General features: G+C 36.2%; 2 non-coding genes and 1 pseudogene across 2 annotated transcripts; 2 read left to right on the top strand and 1 right to left on the bottom strand.

Moving 5' to 3' along the window:
- Positions 1-26: 26 nt before the first annotated feature.
- LOC129316941 (5.8S ribosomal RNA) lies at positions 27-182 on the top strand. Its single transcript, XR_008594867.1, has one exon. It is a non-coding gene; the product is annotated as a 5.8S ribosomal RNA (ribosomal RNA).
- Positions 183-4,411: 4,229 nt separating this feature from the next.
- LOC129316953 (28S ribosomal RNA) lies at positions 4,412-9,483 on the bottom strand (annotated as a pseudogene).
- A 6,970-nt stretch (positions 9,484-16,453) lies between these two features.
- LOC129316990 (small nucleolar RNA R71) lies at positions 16,454-16,560 on the top strand. The gene has a single exon (XR_008594898.1). It is a non-coding gene; the product is annotated as a small nucleolar RNA R71 (small nucleolar RNA).
- The last annotated feature ends 3,440 nt before the right edge of the window (positions 16,561-20,000 follow it).

The raw sequence follows: 20,000 nt of genomic DNA, 5'->3' as shown, positions 1-20,000 counted from the left end.
ACCTTTTGCCGCTTGCATCTGAAAATGACTCTCGGCAACAAATATCTCGGCTCTCGCATCGATGAAGAATGTAGCGAAATATGATACTTGGTGTGAATTGCAGAATCCTGTGAACCACCGAGTCTTTGAACGCAAGTTGCGCCTGAAGCCATTAGGTCGAGGGCACGTCTTCCTGGGCGTCACGTAACGTCGCCATCGCCCGGGACCGCGCGAGGCAGAAGGTGGCCTCCCCAGAGCCTCAGCTCCCGACAGGCTGAAAGTCGCCTCTCAGCGACGGCCGCCACGGTCAAAGGTGGATGAGATGCCAATTGAGCCCACATATGCATGCGCTGTCCCCTGAGTCGGGCCGCCGGATCGGTGTCCCTGAACGCGACCCCAGGTCAGGCGGGGCTACCCGCTGAGTTTAAGCATATCAATAAGAGGAGGAAAAGAAACTAACAAGGACATGCCCCGAGCAGGCCGGGACGTGCCGGGACCACAGCCAGAGCCAGAGCCAAAGCCACAGTAACAGCCACAGCCACAGCCATCTTATCTAAGTCCAACTCCACAAAAAATTTGTTAATTTTTTAATGAACATGCGTAGAAATAATGAAATAATGGATCCAGAACTTCATCAGGCTCAAGCCATTCTTGGTTATGAGCATTTTGATTATTATAGGGGGATCTTATATAATACTAGATTTGATCCTACAAATCCTAATCGGCGTAGGACAGCTCTTTTAGTTATGGTAGAACAATGTAGACGTGTTTTAGAAAATTAAAAAAGAAGATATTATATGCAATTTTTTTATTTTCTCTATATTTAATATTTTATTAATATATATTTTATTTTTAAAAAAATAAATAAAGTGAGTAAAGAATAATTAATGTGCAAGTTGTTAGATAAAAATAAATAAATATCAATATATACAGATTTGAGCGAAATTTCCAAAGCGAGCACATAACATCTTTTTTTTGTAAACTCTTTTTGAATTGCAGTGAATACTCACTTTCAAGTCCTATGCTTGCTGCCGATGGTGATCTGACATCCAGTGACGATAGCATTTTTCTTTTGTTTTTTTAACTATGAGGAACATTTTAATCTTTTCACTTGTGAAATTAATATGTCAAAAGGATCAAAAGATTACAGTGAGAATATAAAATTATTTAATTTTTCTGTGATATAAATATTATATAGTAATCTTTAAATGCTATTTTTTCTATTATTAGTGATAAGACAGGATAGCTTAGGGTCGCCACTTCGATCCTTTTCTTTTCCATCTCTAAGACTTTTCAATTATTAGTACTTGAATGGGGCATAGTGGTAAAAACAAAAATTGTTACAACAAGATTGATGATGTCACACTCTCTGGATTACATCTTATCAATCATAACTTTAATCGTACAGTTCTCTTCCCTTGTCCCTCTCAACTTGATCTATTCATATCACGTACTTCCACCCTTTTTTAATGCTGTGATTTGCTAATGTAGATTATCTCCTTCCTCCACTTATAAGTGAAGTACCTTTGTCTAATCTTTCCTTTTCTTAAATATTAAATATTAAACAAAGGGAGAGATCAACATAAATGTTAGAATACACTTATTTTTTAATTTCAGCAATAATTATTATTTATACAGTTTATTATAATACAAGTTTTATTTTTTAGGTGATGAATGAGTCAAAATATTCTAAAACAGATTAAAGTTAATTTTATTTTAATTTTTAATGGATAACAAATTTTAAAAATGTTTATATTTTTTATTTTGTATGAAAATGTCACATAACAAATATAAAGTTGTTACTTATATTTTAAATTGTTGGAGCATCAACTGATAGATTAATAATATTTATTGGGGATAAATTTTCTACTCTGAGGCATAACTTAATAATAAAATTATTTTTTATTTTTTTAAAATTTTTTCTCATATTATCAAAAGTAGTGTATAATTATTGAAAATTAACATATTCATCCTAAGCGGAATACATTTTAAATGAAATAAGTTATTAAATAAATAGAGTCTTATAGCATTTTGCTTTCTTCTCTCTCCACGTGGGCACTTCACTTCCTCAGAGGTGCTCATATTCTATTATTAAAAAGGCAAGTAGGGAAGAGTTAAAAAAAACAAATAAATATTTATTTAAAAAGGTTAATGGTCATCCCATAGAGTGAAATGCTCACTTTGCCAATGCAATCAAATAAGACTGTTGATTCTTTTCATTTTTGTTTTGTAAAGTGTAACCTTGAGAAAGATTAATAAAAATGAAAGTAAAGGTAATTAAAATTTGTTGCCTTTAATTGGGGGATAACTTTAAAAAATAGTGATGACCTTTTATTATCATACTAATACAAATCACTTTTAATTATTTTTTAATTCTTATAAAATAATTAAAAGTGTGTTATAAAATAAAACAAATATAGAAAAAAAAACCTTCTATTACAAATTTTAATAAAAGAGAGTTATTCTAAATTTCAACTGAAATTTTCTATACAATTTCATGGGATCAATCTCGAGGTTATTAATTTTAATTTTTTTAATAATTATTGAGTGGCACAAGCACAACTCTTAAGCCCCAATTTATATTAGAAAGCTCATTACTTTAATATATTTAAACACAACTATTTTTTTGGGCTTAAAAAATACAGCTTATTTAAATTTATTAATAAAGTTGGTAAAAGAAAAAAAAATTCATTGAAAGGCTTGTATTAAAGCTTGCACATACAGAGAGCAGGCTTGATGTGATATGACTATGGGCTTAACACTTTCACAGGAGTAGGGAGCATGCTTTGTCTACTATAAATTTTTTTTTCTTAAAATATAATATTAAAAAATTATAAAATGCAAACCATGTCTATATATAGTACACATTCCATTTCTTTCATGTAATATTAAAAGTCATTTGCTGATTTAAAAAAAATAAAACTTATAGCCACGCCAGTATATGCAAGAAGTAAGAGGAAGATGGCATAGAAATGCTGTCTCAATCACAAAAAAAAAAAGTGGAAAATCAATAGGCATTACATGTGAAAGAGGTAATTATATTAATAACTGTTACAAGGATTAGAGACCACCGCTTTACTCGAGATTCTCAAGATTTTTTACATGCCAATAATGAAATTAAATTCAATAATTATGTTTAGTATCCATACTCTAAATTATTAAAATTTAGATTAATAATTTTAAATTTATACTTTACTTAAAATAAATAAATAAGTAAATTTATCTAAACCATGAATATGAATTTCAACTATTTTGATGGTACCGGCACTCAATGCCTATATTAACTACAGTTACCTAATTCAAATCCAACTAATAATATATTTAACTAGATAACCTCTCTCAGCCATTCAAAATTTAAGATTTCATACATTAATGTTGTCCCATTTTGTTACTTTAAATTTAATCAAGTCACCTAAATAAACCCAAGTCTAAATGAGCTTTATCCAAATATTCAGATTCCTTTGTTATTAATAATAATATGACATTAATATTTTGTTTTAACTTTTTTATTAAATATTATTTCTTCTTTGTATGAAACATAAGTTTTATTTTTTTAATTATTTCTTGGCTAGAGAGAGAAGGGAGGACTTTGAATTTGAATAGAGAAAGAGGACAGGTGAGAGTTGGGGTCGCACACTATCATCATCAATTTCAACTTTTCAAATACCTCTCCTTGTACCCTACATGTCACATTTTATCAATCACAATCTTAATGGTACGGCTCCCTTTCTCTAAATAGCCGCTTGCTTTATTCTTTATCTCCTTTCCATGTCATTGGTAAGCCTAAAATATTCTTCAACCCAAAAAAAGAAAAAAAAGAAAAAGATAGACCTAAATTGTTGTCATGGTAACTTGACAAATACACGTGTCATTTGAAAAACATGCTTTAATTGGTGAGAAATTTAAATGTGAAAATAAGATTTGTGGCCAATATAAATAAAATGGCCAATATAGATGGTCATAGATTAATCCAAAACCTTAAGTAATCCAGTTATGTTAATGATATTAACAGTGTCGACTTTCTTAATTTAAATTTAAATTTAAATATTATTAAAAGTATTAACTTTTATTTAGTTTAAATATAAAAAATGATAATGATATTGATAGTGAGGCAACTTAGTTTAAATACAAAAAATGATAATTATATTGATAGTGAGGCACATAACAATACCCCCACAACCTATAAAGAAGAAAAGAAACAAATATTACAACTTATAAAGTAAAAGAAAAAAAAAACACTCAGTGCAAAAAAAAAACAAAGGATGGATTTTTTGAGAAAGGAGAAGGCGCATGGTTGCTATCCATGTTATTGTTCTTGATTTTAATTTAAAAACTTTTATTCATGATAAATATTAAGTAATTGAGTAAATTACAATGACCACCCCTCTATTTTGTTAAAATTACAGAGAGCTCTCCTTTATTTTCAAAACCTATACTTTAATATAATTTCTAACACAATTAAGAATATTCTGTTAAATATTATAAGATACTTTAATTTTTATTTTTAATTATTTTAAAAAATAAATTTATTAATTTTCTTTTATAATCTAATTTTATATTCTCTTCCTCTCAATTTAAGAAACTTTAAATAATTATGAAAATAGTTAAACAAATAATGTAGAAATGTTATGTTTAAATTAAATAAATTTTAAAAAAATAAATATAAATTACATTGACTAATTTATTTATTATATATTAAATCATAATTATTTTAGTGCTATAATATATCGGCATGGTTGTGAATTAAGGATCAAAAAGCAACGTCGCTATGAACGCTTGGCTGCCACAAGCCAGTTATCCCTGTGGTAACTTTTCTGACACCTCTAGCTTTAAATTCCGAAGGACTAAAGGATTGATAGGCCACACTTTTATGGTTCGTATTCGTACTGGAAATCAAAATCAAACGAGCTTTTACCCTTTTGTTCCACACGAGATTTCCATTCTCGTTGAGCTCATCTTAGGACACTTGCGTTATCTTTTAACAAATGTGCCGCCCCAGCCAAACTCCCCACCTGATAATATCTTCCGTCCGAATTGACCTACCAGGCGAGCCTTGGGTCCAAAAAGAGGGGTATTGCCCGCCCCTGACTCACGGAATAAGTAAAATAACGTTAAAAGTAGTGGTATTTCACTTTCGCCATTTCCGATTCCCACTTATCCTACACCTCTCATGTCATTTCGCAAAGTCGGACTAGAGTCAAGCTCAACAGGGGCTTCTTTCCCCACTGATTCTGCCAAGCCCATTTCCTTGGCTATGGTTTCGCTAGATAGTAGACAGGGACAGTGGGAATCTCGTTAATCCATTCATGCGAGTCTCTAATTAGATGATGAGGCATTTGGCTACCTTAAGAGAGTCATAGTTACTCCCACCGTTTACCCGCGCTTGGTTGAATTTCTTCACTTTGACATTCAGAGCACTAAGCAGAAATTACATTGCATCAACATCTGCAGGGACCATTGCAATGCTTTATTTTAATTAAATAGTCGAAATCCCCTTGTCCGTACCAATTCTGAGTGGACTGTTTAATGCCCAGGGAAGGGACCCCAAAGGGCCCATTCCTAGTTCATCACCCGACCGACACGTGGCAACCCGCTCTTGCTGCGGGAGCAGCCCGAGCAGTCCACCGACAGCCGACGGGTTCAGGGCTGGGACCCCCGTGCCCAGCCCTCAGAGCCAATCCTTTTCCTAAGGTTACAGATCCATTTTGCCGACTTTCCTTGCCTACACTGTTCTATCAACTAAAGGCTGTTCACCTTGGAGACCTAATACGGTTATGAGTACGATCGGGCGTGGGAGGCACTTGGTCCTCCAGATTTTTAAGGGTTGCCGGGGGCACACCAGACACCACGCGACGTGCGGTGCTCTTCCAGCTACTGGACCCTACCTTTAGCTGAGCTGTTTCCAGGGCAGGCAGGCTATTAAACAGAAAAGAGAACTCTTTCTGAGGCCCCTATCGACGTCTCTAGACTCCCTAACGTTGCCGTCAGCCACCGCATCCCAATTCAGGAATTTTAACCCGATTCCCTTTTGAAATGCGCGTGTCGCACACTATCAGACGGGCTTCCCTCATCTCTTAGGATCAACTAACCCATGTGCAAGTGCTGTTCACATGGAACCTTTCCCCTCTTCGGCGTTCAAAGTTCTCATTTGAATATTTGCTACTACCACCAAGATCTACACTGACGGCCGCTTCGCCCAGGCTCACGCCTGAGGTTTTACAGCGACCGTTGAGCCCTTCTACTTATCGAGGCTTGGTGCTTGCCTTGACGGCTGGGTATAGGTCACATGCTTCAGCGCCATCTATTTTCGGGGCTAGTTGATTCGGCAGGTGAGTTGTTACATACTCCTTAGCAGATTTCGACTTCTATAACCACTGTCCTGCTGTCTTAATTGACCAACACCCTTTGTGGGATCTAGGTTAGCGTGCAGTTAGGCACCGTAACCCAGCTTCTGGTTCATCTCGTATCGCTAATTCTGTTTACCAAAAATGGCCTACTTGGAGCTCTCGATTCTGTGGCACGGCTCAACGGAGCAGCCGCGCTGTCCCACCTATTTAAAGTTTGAGAATAGGTCAAGCACGTTGCACCCCCAATGCCTCTAATCATTGGCTTTACCTGATAGAACTCACACTCGAGCTCCAGCTATCCTGAGGGAAACTTCAGAGGGAACCAGCTACTAGACGGTTCGATTAGTCTTTCGCCACTACACCCAAGTCTGCTGAATGATTTGCACGTTAGTATCGCTTCGGGCCTCCACTGGAGTTTCCTCTGGCTTCACCCTGCTCAGGCATAGTTCACTATCTTTTGAGTCCCAACAAGCATGCTCTCACTCGAACCCTTCACAGAAGATCAAGGTCGATTGGTAGTGCAGCTCGTTGGGGGATCCCGCTGATAGGAAATTAGTCGCTTATCCTCAAAATTACACTAAAGCTAACCCTAATGCAATATAGGGCCAACCCTAGGTCATCTCCCAAGGAATGGTTTTAAGTCTAATTGAAAGTTATCTAGTGAAATAAATCAACCAAAGTTTGTAGGAATTTAGTTTTCTATCTAATTATCTAAACTAATTACCTAATATGCAAGTAATTAAAATGCTAGTGAAAGTGAGTGAAATGAACTTCCCTTTTTACAATAATGGAACCCTAGAGATTAGTTGATTTTGGACTCATTATCTTCTCATGATTAGGCTAAGTTTAGCTTCCCTTTCCTCTTGACTAAAGCTGTCATGACTTAAGAAAATTATCCTAAGCCAATTAACCTAATTAGCTAACCTCCCTAGGTCTTAGATTAAAGTCCCTAGTTCAATTAACCAATTGGTGAAGACATTAGCCAAGTGATTCATTCAAAATCCTCTCTCAACAGCCATAGTCAAACACATAAATTGAGCAACCACAAGATTATGTCAAGCTACTCAACAACACAAGCATTAACACCACAAGATTATGCAATATTAACACAAGAAATTCACTAATTGAAAAACACAAGATTATGTGCCAAACAAAGAGTGGCAAAATTCAGTCATGGCTGTCCAAGGAAGAAATTAAATGAAACAATCCTCTCTCTTTACATCAACATCAAATTCAAATTAGAATTTATAAGCTAAGATGATTAAACCCTAGATTAAGGAATCTAACCATCTAGTAAAAAGAGAAGAGGATAGGAAACAAAAGAACTTAGCCAATTTGAAGCTCAAGACTCATCCTCCATCTTCATCTCTCTAGGATTCCACAAAGAAACTTAGCCAATCTTCATCTTCAAGAACCCTAGTGATTGCTTGTGAAGGCCAAACTCCATAGCTCTTGAATGATGAAAATGAGCTTCAATCCTTGTGAAAATGGAAGGGATGGAACGAAAATGAAGAGAGGAGAAGAATGGTATGAGTTTTGTGGAGGTTTGGTGGCTGAAAATGGAGGTTAGGATGCTGGAAAATGAAGAACAAAAGAGAGAAAATGAAGAACACTATGAACAAGAGAGAGAGAATGTGGAAGATGAATGAGATATGTGTTGGATCCCATTTGGGACTTAAAATGGCGTGCTCCTTGGTGTCTCCCATCAGCTGAAGCTTAATTAAAATAAGGAAAAAGAAATTAAAATGTAAATGGGAGCCTTGTCACACTTGCAAGGTGGCAACTTCCTATTGGTTTGTAGATGATTCCAATGTGTGCCTAATTTCCCATGTGTCATCCACATCATTTTAGCTGATCTAATCCCTCAAAATAATCATAATTCACGTGCAAACCATCAGCCATTGTCCTCAAGGAGTGTTGACCTCAATTGCCCAATTGATGCACAAGTCACATGCCACCTATGTCACATAAATCACATAATTCAATTAAATAGCATATGATATAATAAAATCTAATTCATGTCCAGAATTAAATTCATAATTAGAAGGGAGAATTTATTAAATTAACCAAGTTTCAGGCTGCACAAAATTATATAAAAATTTTCACACAAAGGCAAACCAAAAACTAGGACAAACTAAGACACTTAAGAAAGTGTTGACTTTTTTATTTAATTACTCTCAAACTAAAATGAATTTTAAAAATATAATTTCACCATTCATCAACTGGACATAAAATGCACTTTGTCAATTTTTCTTGTACATTTTCTCAAAAGTTCATTTTTTGGACCAAAATGCCCCTAGTGCACTGATCTTAGAAACTTAGGCAAAGTTCCAAATCTAATGCAATGTGTGCACTTGAAGGTGATAAATCATTAATAAAATGGTCCTAATTGACAAATAAAAGTGGGTAACAAATGTGTTCTATCACCCGCCAATCAGCTTCCTTCAGCCTTATGGGTTTACTCACCTGTTGACTCACATACATGTCAGACTCCTTGGTCCGTGTTTCAAGATGGGCCGAATGGGGAGCTTGCGGGCCGACGCCAGGAGCGCGCGGGTGCCGGGGCACGCCGTGACGGCACATGCTGCCAGCCACAATCGTGGCAACGACGTTACCAAGGGCATATCAACAACACGGGCTTGGGCCACCACCACAATCTACGTTGGTCCATGTCCCAAGTCAATCGGCGGACTAGCTCGTGCCGTTCCACATCCGACTAGGACGCGTCGCGAGCCCCCATCTACTTCCCTCCCAACAATTTCAAGCACCCTTTGACTCTCTTTTCAAAGTCCTTTTCATCTTTCCCTCGCAGTACTTGTTCACTATCGGTCTCTCACCAGTATTTAGCCTTGGACGGAATTTACTGCTCGATTGGGGCTGCATTCCTAAACAACCTAACTCGCCGACAGTGCCTCATGGTACGACAGGGTCTGAGCATGACGGGGCTCTCACCCTCTCTGGCGCCCTCTTCCAAGGGACTTGGGCCCGGTCTGTTGCTGAGGATGCTTCTCCAAACTACAATTCGGACGCTGGAGGCAACCAATGGTGAGCTTTTTCTGATTCGCTCACTGTTACTAAGGGAATCCTTGTTAGTTTCTTTTCCTCCACTTATTGATATGCTTAAACTCAGTAGGTAGCCCCGCCTGACTTGGGGTCGCCTTCAGGGACATCGATCCGGCGGCCTGACTCGAGGCACGACACGGCAAAATCAAGTGAAAAAGGTCCCAAAAGAAACTATAAGACAAAGAAATAAGAGAAAAACATTGTTTCAAGTCACTAAAATACTAGCTCATGAACTTCTACAAATTATCAATCAATGTGGCAATAATTACGAAAGAATTATGCACATCACAAACAAACCCTTACCAAGAATCAATGTCAAAGAGTAAGCCTCTCTAGGTTAAGTGTTTGCTCTCATCACTCAAAGTGTATAAGGTATTAAATTTCACTCAAAATTTCTTAGGATAAACCCTACTATGAATTTGTAACCCTTCTACATCTCCATCACTAAATAGCACTTGCAATCAAGAATCAAATGGACTTTATTAGGTTGTGATATAGGTAATGAAAGGATGTCTAAGAAATGCATGTATATAAAAAAAATAGGGTTAGCATCAAAATAATGCTAAATCAAGATATATTCCCTTAATATACAAAGCATAACCTAACTCAATTGAGTGAACACCTTAACACAATGAGGATTGAAAGAAATGATAAGAAATAATAAAACAAATGGAATGGATGAGCTAGGCAACTTTTTATTTTTATTTTTATTTTTTTTCTTTCTTTTCTTTTTTTTTCTTCTTTTTTTTTCTTTTTCTAGCAACTTTATTTCTTTTCTTTTTGACTATATTTTTTTTTTCAAATCTATCTTTTTGTTTTTTTTTTTTGGTTGCCCCTAACTCTTTGAAAATAATGGAAGTAATGGATAGAGAAATGATAATAGGCATCCACTCATTTGATCTAGGACATGCAATGAATATTAAAAAGACATATAAAAGTGTAACATGCATTCCTTGGGGAAAAATAGGGTGAATATTTTTTTTTTTTAAGAATCAAACCAAAGGCTCAAAGTGGCTAACAAAGGATAATAAATAATAATAAGTTGGCTATTTGGCTCTTGGCTATTTTTTATGAATGCCATCTCTCATCTCCTATCAAACAAGTGCAAGATATATGGTCTTAATTAAGAAGTGAAACAAATTCTAGAGGGTAACATCACTAAGAAATTAATCACACATGAGTGTTTAGCCTCTTCCATGAATGGGTAATATGCCACTCTAATCCATTAATTCAAGGTAAAAGAATGTTCATTTCACACCTATTCAATCCTAAAAATTACCACATCTCAAGAATCAAAATATCCATTCAAGAGCTAGGTAATTAAGTAACCTCAAACAAAACAAAACAAAGAAATTTTTTTTTTGAATTTTTTTTTTGCAAAACCAAACAAAACCAAACAAACAAAACAAAATGTTTATTTCTCTCCCCCACACTTAAATCATGCATTGTCCTCAATGTATGTATAGACTAGTGATAAAATAAGGTGAGATCAATAATGAATGAATAACAAAAGTGTGGTGCAGATATTTTTTTTTTTTCAAACTAAAACACAAAACAAAGAAGTCAAATAAAGCAAATAAACTCTAATTTTCCTACTAGGTTCATCTCCCCCACACTTGAACTATACCTATCATTAAATATATCAATTAAAGGAAGGTAAAAGCTCAAGGTTAGAGAGATACAACCTTATCATGGTGGTTCAAAAACATGTTGAGAGAAGTCCTCCTCCTTTTGAAGTGATTTGGCATCTTTGTAGAGCTTGCATAGGTGACCATTGATTTGCATAGTGGAACCCGTGGCTTTATTCAAGAGTTGTAAAAACCCCATAGGGAAACACCTTGGTCACTAGATATGGTCCCTCCCACTTAGACTTCAACTTGGCATGCTTATGAATAAACCTTGTTTGGAACAAGAGGACTTGATCTCCTTCTTGGAACTTTTTCCTCAAGATTAGCTTGTCATGAAGGATCCTTGTTTTCTCCTTATAGATTCTAGAAGACTCATAGGCATCCAACCTAAGCTCCTCAAGTTCTTGCATTTGAAGAAATCTCTCCTTAGCCGAAAGATGGAAATCTAAGTTTAGTTTCTTGATGGCCCAATAGGCCCTATGCTCTATCTCCACAGGGAGGTGGCAAGCCTTTCCATACACCAATCGAAAAGGAGACATGCCAATGGGAGTCTTATAAGCAGTCCGATAAGCCCACAAAGCATCCTCCAAGTGTAAAGACCAATCCTTCCTATTTGTGTTCACCACCTTGGTTAGGATTTTCTTGACTTCTCTATTTGATACTTCGGCTTGGCCATTAGTTTGGGGATGATATGGTGTAGAGATTTTGTGATGCACCCCATATTTAGCCAAGAGAGCCTTCATCATCTTATTGCAAAAGTGGGATCCTTGGTCACTTACCAAGGCCTTAGGAACTCCATACCTACAAAAAATATTAGATTTGAGAAACTTCAAAACAATCTTAGCATCACAAGTTCTAGTAGGAATGGCTTCAATCCACTTTGAAACATAATCAACACCAAGTAATATGTACTCAAAACTAAAGGATGGTGGAAAGGGACCCATGAAGTCAATGCCCCAAACATCAAAAATCTCACAAAATAAAATGGGTTGTTGAGGCATTTCATGTCTCTTACCCCAACTACTAACCTTTTGACATTTCAAGCATGCTTTACAAAATTCATAAGAGTCTTTAAACAAGCTAGGCCAATACAATCCACAATCTAAAACCTTCCTAGCTGTCTTATTTGAGCTAAAATGACCACCACATGCATGAGAGTGACAAAATTCAAGAACAGAAGGCACATCAACATCATCAACACACCTCCTAATCACTTTATCACTACAAATCTTCCACATCAAAGGTGGTTCCCAAATGTAAAATCTAGACTCTCTTTTCAATTTTTCAATGGCAAAACGTGAAGCACAAGGAGGCAAGACTCTACACTCAATATAGTTAGCAAAAGAGGCATACCATGGAGGCTTAGATGAAATGGCACACAATGCCTCATCAGGAAATGAATCACAAGGAATAGTAGGGTTAGAGTTTACCATAGTAGCTTTTAAATGAGGTAGTCTAGACAAATGATCCGCTACTTGATTGGTAGAACCACTCCTATCCCTTATCTCCACATCAAATTCTTGCATTAAGATCACCCATCGAATCAAGCGAGGCTTAGAATCTGTCTTCTTAAACAAGTACCTCACAGCAGCATGGTCAGTGTACACAACAACTTTAGAGTTAAGAAGATATGATCTAAATTTATCAAGTGCAAAAACAATAGCAAACAACTCTTTCTCAGTTGTGGTGTAATTAACCTGAGCTGAATCTAGGGTCCTAGATGCATAAGCAATCACATATGATAACTTGCCCTCTCTTTGACCAAGCATAGCTCCCACAGCAAAATTAGAAGCATCACATGACAACTCAAAAGGTAAAGACCAATTTGGGGCTTTAAGAATGGGAGGGGAAATGAGCATGCTTTTCAAAGTGTCAAAACTCCTTTTGCAAGCATCATCAAAAACAAAATCAACATCTTTTTGTAAGAGTTTAGACATAGGCAAAGCAATTTCACTAAACCCCTTTATAAATCTCCTATAAAAGCCTGCATGTCCCAAAAATGATCTCAAATCTTTCAAACAAACAGGATATGGCAAAGAAGCAATCACATCTACTTTGGCCTTATCCACCTCTATGCCATTGGAAGAAATCAAATGGCCTAAAACAATTCCTTTATCTACCATGAAATGGCATTTTTCAAAGTTAAGCACAAGCTTCTTTTCAATGCACCTACCAAGCACTTTATCTAAAGAATGCAAGCATGAATCAAAGGACTCACCATACACAGTAAAATCATCCATAAAGACTTCCATGCAATGTTCAATAAAATCACAAAATATGGACATCATGCATCTTTGAAAAGTACCAGGTGCATTGCAAAGACCAAAAGGCATCCTCCTATAGGCAAATGTACCAAAGGGGCATGTAAAGGTAGTCTTATCTTGGTCACTAGGAGCTATAGGAATCTGAAAATACCCACTAAACCCATCTAGGAAGCAATAATGGGACTTGGAAGCCAATCTCTCAAGCATTTGATCAATAAAAGGCAAAGGAAAATGGTCCTTCCTAGTCACATTATTGAGCTTCCTATAGTCTATGCACACTCTCCAAGCATTTTGAACTCTAGTTGGAACAAGCTCTCCTTTCTCATTTTTTACCACAGTAATCCCCCCTTTCTTAGGTACAACTTGGGTTGGAGACACCCACTCACTGTCAGCTATAGGATAGATGATCCCAGCACTAAGTAGCTTAACAACCTCTTTCTTTACCACATCTAAAATCAATGGGTTAAGTCTCCTTTGTGGTTGCCTAATGGGCTTAGCATTGTCCTCAAGAAAAATTTTATGTGTGCACACAATAGGGTCAATACCAGGAATGTCAGCCAAAGTCCAACCAATAGCATGTATGTTCTTTCTCAACACATCAAGTAATGCATTTTCTTCCTCAAGAGATAAAGAGTTAGAAATTATTACCGGAAGCTTCTCATTCTCAATGAGATATGCATACTTGAGATTGGATGGTAAAGGCTTCAACTCCAAGGTAGGTGGCTCTACACAAGAGGGAATGAGCTTCTTCAAGTCTAATTTGGTGGAATATTCCATGGTACTATCTTGTCTTTTAGGCTTCTCACTTGTTTTTGATTTCTCCTCTTCTTTCTTTACAGCCTCCCCCTTTTCTTGCAACTTGTCCTCAAGTGCTTGGACTTGAGCCACGGCCTCGACATGTGAAAGTGTAGAATTTTCCTCCAATAGCTTGGGAATCCTAAGAACATCAAGCTCGAGTGGAGAAAAACTCATAGATTCGGCCTTAATGGCTTTAGTACCTACAACACAAGAAGATATACCCTTCTCAAGCATTTCAAGATCAAGCATAGGAGATATTTTAAACAAATCATGAGAAGAAGTAGTTGCATCATTCAAGCATGCATCAATCTCTAAACAAATAGGACAACTACATCCATCAATACATGTAGTAGTAACAAGAGACAAATCATCATCAACATGTGAGAAAGAATCAAGCATGTGAGACTCACAAGCATCATGAAGCAATAACTCAATGGAACTTACACCTAACAAAGAATAATCCTCAAAAGGATGTTTCATTGCTTCATATATATTAAAAATAACATGATCCTCTCCACATTTCAAAATCAAACTACCTTTTTCCATGTCAATCAATGTACGGGCAGTCCTCATAAATGGCCTTCCTAAAATCAAAATATCATCCCCACTCCCTTCTTTTGACATATCAAGCACATAGAAATCCACAGGAAATAATAGACCTTTAACACAAACCAACAAGTCTTCTACTACTCCATGTGGTCTTCTAACACTTCTATCCGCTAATTGGCATATCATAGGTGTCTTATGCATGCAATCAAGACTCAAGGCATGATAAATTGAAAGAGGCATAACATTAATGGCTGCACCTAAGTCTATCAATGCATGAGAAAAATGTGTGTTGCCAATCTTGCATGGAATTGTGAAGGAACCGGGGTCTTCACATTTTATAGGGAGTTGAGGCTTCATGATAGCACTCACAGATGAGGGTAATTGTACCCTTGCATTAGGCCTAAATTTTCTTTTATTTGTACAACAATCTTTCAAAAATTTGGCATACTTAGGAAAGTTCTTAACTACATCCATCAAGGGTACATTAACATGAATCTTGTGGAAGAAATCATATACCTCTTGATCAAATTGTCCCTTTACTTGCTTAGGGACCACTTGTGCTTGTGGAAAAGGAAGCTTCTTCATAATCTCTTGACTTTGCTTTCCTTCTTCCTTCCTTGAACTCTCCTTTCTTGTTTCACTTTGCTCGGCCTCTCCCTCTTTTTCCTTACTAAACAACTCGGCCATAGTCCCCTTTTCCACCTTAGATGGTGGTTGCTCACATATGATCTCCTCAATGTTTTCATCCTCATCATCTCTACAAAAAGATGCATCATTAGGAGCAAAAGAAGAACTAGAAACATTAACATCAATTGAAGAATTTAAAGAGGGCTTCTCGGCCTTCCCTTGTCTTTTGTCTTCTTGTACTCTTTCTCCCAACTCCTTGCCACTCCTCAATGTGATAGCATTAAGATTAGCTTTAGGATTAGCAACGGTGTTGGATGGTAATGTAGAGGCTTGAGCATTGGCTGCACTTAATTGGTTAGCAAGCATATTCATTTGAGAAGTAAGGGCATCAATTTTAGAGTTCATGTTCTCACACTTGTTACCCATACTCTCTACCTTGTTCCCTAAGCCATCATACATGTTTTTATACAAAGAGTTCATTTCAATCAACTGCTTACGTAACACATTCACATCATTAGAAGAGTTCGAATTAGAAGAACTCTCAATTGGAACAAGCCTCCTATCACTATAAGAATTAGAAGAAGGTGTAAGAGAATTACCACTTGGATTGTAGCTTTGAGAAGAGCTACCTTGAGACAAATGAGGTGGAGGGTCACGGCCAAAGGTGTTTTGATAGGATCCTCTTTGTTGATTGTCTTGTAAAGCCACATTTGGATTTGAATAGGAGAAATTAGGATGGTCTCTCCATGAAGGGTTGTAAGTATTAGAATAAGCTCCTTGCCCTTGCCTCCCACCATAGGATTGTTTTCCATTGTAGATAGCATTTACTTGTTCAAACTTAATAGGACAATTGCTTTCTACATGCATAGGTGAGTCACAAAAAGTACAAGAATAAGGGACAAGTGCTTGAGAAGTACTTACATTGCTCACTTGAGATATTTGTGGAGCCAACATTCTCCCAATCTTGGCAGCTAGCAAGTCCACATATGAATCATTAAGAACTGAGGAACCTACCATATTCACATTTCTCTTTTCCCTTGTAGAGTATTGAGCACCACTTGAAGCCATCTTGTCAATTAGTTCCCAAGCCTTTAAGGAAGTGAGGTCAATCAAGCATCCACCACTAGCGGCATCAATGTTAACTTTGTCTCTTGGAATCAAGCCCTCATAGAAATATTGGACTAAATTCTCACTAGAAATTTGATGGTGTGGGCATTTAGCCAAAAGGCCTTGGAATCTAGTCCAATACTCATAGAGACTCTCATCCTCTCCTTGTTGGACCCCATAGATTTGCTTTCTCAAATTGGTGACCTTGGAATTTGGAAAGAATTTATCTAAGAAGAGTCTTCTTAGCTCGGCCCATGTGCTCACTTTCACATAAGAAGGGTAGTTGAAATACCACTCCTTTGCTAAACCTTCAAGAGAAAATACAAAAGCCTTAGCTTGAACATCATCAACATTTACATGCATAGGCTTCATAGTATCACAAACCAATAGGAAAGTATGCAAAAACCTATGACAATCCTCTCCTGGTAACCCATGAAATTTAGGCAATGCATTAATCAAGGAGGATTTAATTTCAAATTGAACATTAGTAGGAGGAACATATAAGCCATAAGGATTATCATGCCAATTAGGTTGAGTTAATTGCCTAATGCTCCTCTCCTCTCTAGGGTTATGCAAGCCTTCAAATTCATTATTAACATGGCCATCATCATGCAAATTCTCATTCCCATTCCCATGGCCCTCATTATGCACATGCTCATGTCCTAAGATACCTTCCATTGTTGAATTACAAACCAAATGAGAATCAAGAATAGGTTGTGATCTTCTCAATCTAGAAATAGTCCTTTCAATTTCTGGATCTAATTCAACAAAAGAGGTATGTTTTCTTCGGGTCATGCACTAATCAAGCTCAAGAAAATTAAGAACAAAGAACAAGCTAAACTAAAATGCAAATCAACATGAAACAATTCAAAACACACAAAAGCAAGAGAAATAATTTTTTTATTTTTTTATTAAACTCAATAGCAACAAAATGAAAAAAAAATAACACAAACAAGTAGAAAGAGAGTTAGAAATGCTCAATCAAGAAGCTTTGGCAATTCTGGAATTCGCACAGTAGGCTCTCTGGAGACAGTGAACTTGTGAATTTTCTATCAGCAAATCCACATGATAAATTCCCCTGAAACTTTTATGAGAAACACAAGAGATATACAGGAAATTATATAAAACTTTTAGATTAAAAATCCTGCCCAATCGTTCCCAGAATTTTTCACAAGTTGGTCCTCAAGTCTGGAGAAACAGGATTTCGTCCAGAAGACCTTCAGAGCTTCTAACAAACTTTCAAATAGGAAAATGGAAAAATTGAAGAAAATCCTAAACACAAGAAACAAAGATAAGACAGCGATAAGAAAAATGAAATTGAAAAGGGTTTTGGAAATCCTCTGTAATGGCTCCCTGGACCTTGTTAGATTGTAAAATTTCCACAGGACACTTCCCACGTCCAAAATTGACCAAACCAATTTTAAAGTGAAGCTAGGATATAGAGCTTTCAATGAAATAAATTTCAAGTTCAAATTCCCTCAGACTCATTCCCAGTTAATTTTTCAATTTCAGACAGAGACACTAGAAACAGAGTATTTTCAGCTCTACACCAAACCAACGAAAATTGCACTAATTTTTTTTTTCTTTTTCAAAACAGAATAAAAACACTCAAAACACACAAAAAACACTAAACAAAACACAAAACACAAATTTTTATAATTTTTCAAAAAAATTTTCAGGAACACTAAAAATATAAATTAAGTACTAAACAACCTTAGAATTAAACTTAAACCATTCCCCGGCAACGGCGCCAAAATTTTGATAGGAAATTAGTCGCTTATCCTCAAAATTACACTAAAGCTAACCCTAATGCAATATAGGGCCAACCCTAGGTCATCTCCCAAGGAATGGTTTTAAGTCTAATTGAAAGTTATCTAGTGAAATAAATCAACCAAAGTTTGTAGGAATTTAGTTATCTAGCTAATTATCTAAACTAATTACCTAATATGCAAGTAATTAAAATGCTAGTGAAAGTGAGTGAAATGAACTTCCCTTTTTACAATAATGGAACCCTAGAGATTAGTTGATTTTGGACTCATTATCTTCTCATGATTAGGCTAAGTTTAGCTTCCCTTTCCTCTTGACTAAAGCTGTCATGACTTAAGAAAATTATCCTAAGCCAATTAACCTAATTAGCTAACCTCCCTAGGTCTTAGATTAAAGTCCCTAGTTCAATTAACCAATTGGTGAAGACATTAGCCAAGTGATTCATCAAAATCCTCTCTCAACAGCCATGGTCAAACACATAAATTGAGCAACCACAAGATTATGTCAAGCTACTCAACAACACAAGCATTAACACCACAAGATTATGCAATATTAACACAAGAAATTCACTAATTGAAAAACACAAGATTATGTGCCAAACAAAGAGTGGCAAAATTCAGTCATGGCTGTCCAAGGAAGAAATTAAATGAACAATCCTCTCTCTTTACATCAACATCAAATTCAAATTAGAATTTATAAGCTAAGATGATTAAACCCTAGATTAAGGAATCTAACCATCTAGTAAAAAGAGAAGAGGATAGGAAACAAAAGAACTTAGCCAATTTGAAGCTCAAGACTCATCCTCCATCTTCATCTCTCTCTAGGATTCCACAAAGAAACTTAGCCAATCTTCATCTTCAAGAACCCTAGTGATTGCTTGTGAAGGCCAAACTCCATAGCTCTTGAATGATGGAAATGAGCTTCAATCCTTGTGAAAATGGAAGGGATGGAACGAAAATGAAGAGAGGAGAAGAATGGTATGAGTTTTGTGGAGGTTTGGTGGCTGAAAATGGAGGTTAGGGTGCTGGAAAATGAAGAACAAAAGAGAGAAAATGAAGAACACTATGAACAAGAGAGAGAGAATGTGGAAGATGAATGAGATATGTGTTGGATCCCATTGGGACTTAAAATGGCGTGCTCCTTGGTGTCTCCCATCAGCTGAAGCTTAATTAAAATAAGGAAAAAGAAATTAAAATGTAAATGGGAGCCTTGTCACACTTGCAAGGTGGCAACTTCCTATTGGTTTGTAGATGATTCCAATGTGTGCCTAATTTCCCATGTGTCATCCACATCATTTTAGCTGATCTAATCCCTCAAAATAATCATAATTCACGTGCAAACCATCAGCCATTGTCCTCAAGGAGTGTTGACCTCAATTGCCCAATTGATGCACAAGTCACATGCCACCTATGTCACATAAATCACATAATTCAATTAAATAGCATATGATATAATAAAATCTAATTCATGTCCAGAATTAAATTCATAATTAGAAGGGAGAATTTATTAAATTAACCAAGTTTCAGGCTGCACAAAATTATATAAATTTTCACACAAAGGCAAACCAAAACTAGGACAAACTAAGACACTTAAGAAAGTGTTGACTTTTTTATTTAATTACTCCCAAACTAAAATGAATTTTAAAATATAATTTCACCATTCATCAACTGGACATAAAATGCACTTTGTCAATTTTTCTTGTACATTTTCTCAAAAGTTCATTTTTTGGACCAAAATGCCCCTAGTGCACTGATCTTAGAAACTTAGGCAAAGTTCCAAATCTAATGCAATGTGTGCACTTGAAGGTGATAAATCATTAATAAAATGGTCCTAATTGACAAATAAAAGTGGGTAACAAATGTGTTCTATCA

The sequence above is a fragment of the Prosopis cineraria genome, unplaced genomic scaffold, assembly GCF_029017545.1.
Source record: "Prosopis cineraria cultivar Desert tree isolate PC_DT_omini unplaced genomic scaffold, ASM2901754v1 PC7, whole genome shotgun sequence".
NCBI lineage: Eukaryota > Viridiplantae > Streptophyta > Magnoliopsida > Fabales > Fabaceae > Prosopis > Prosopis cineraria.
The sequence above is the reverse complement of the archived record's forward strand: the minus strand, read 5'-3'. Positions and strand labels throughout refer to the sequence as shown.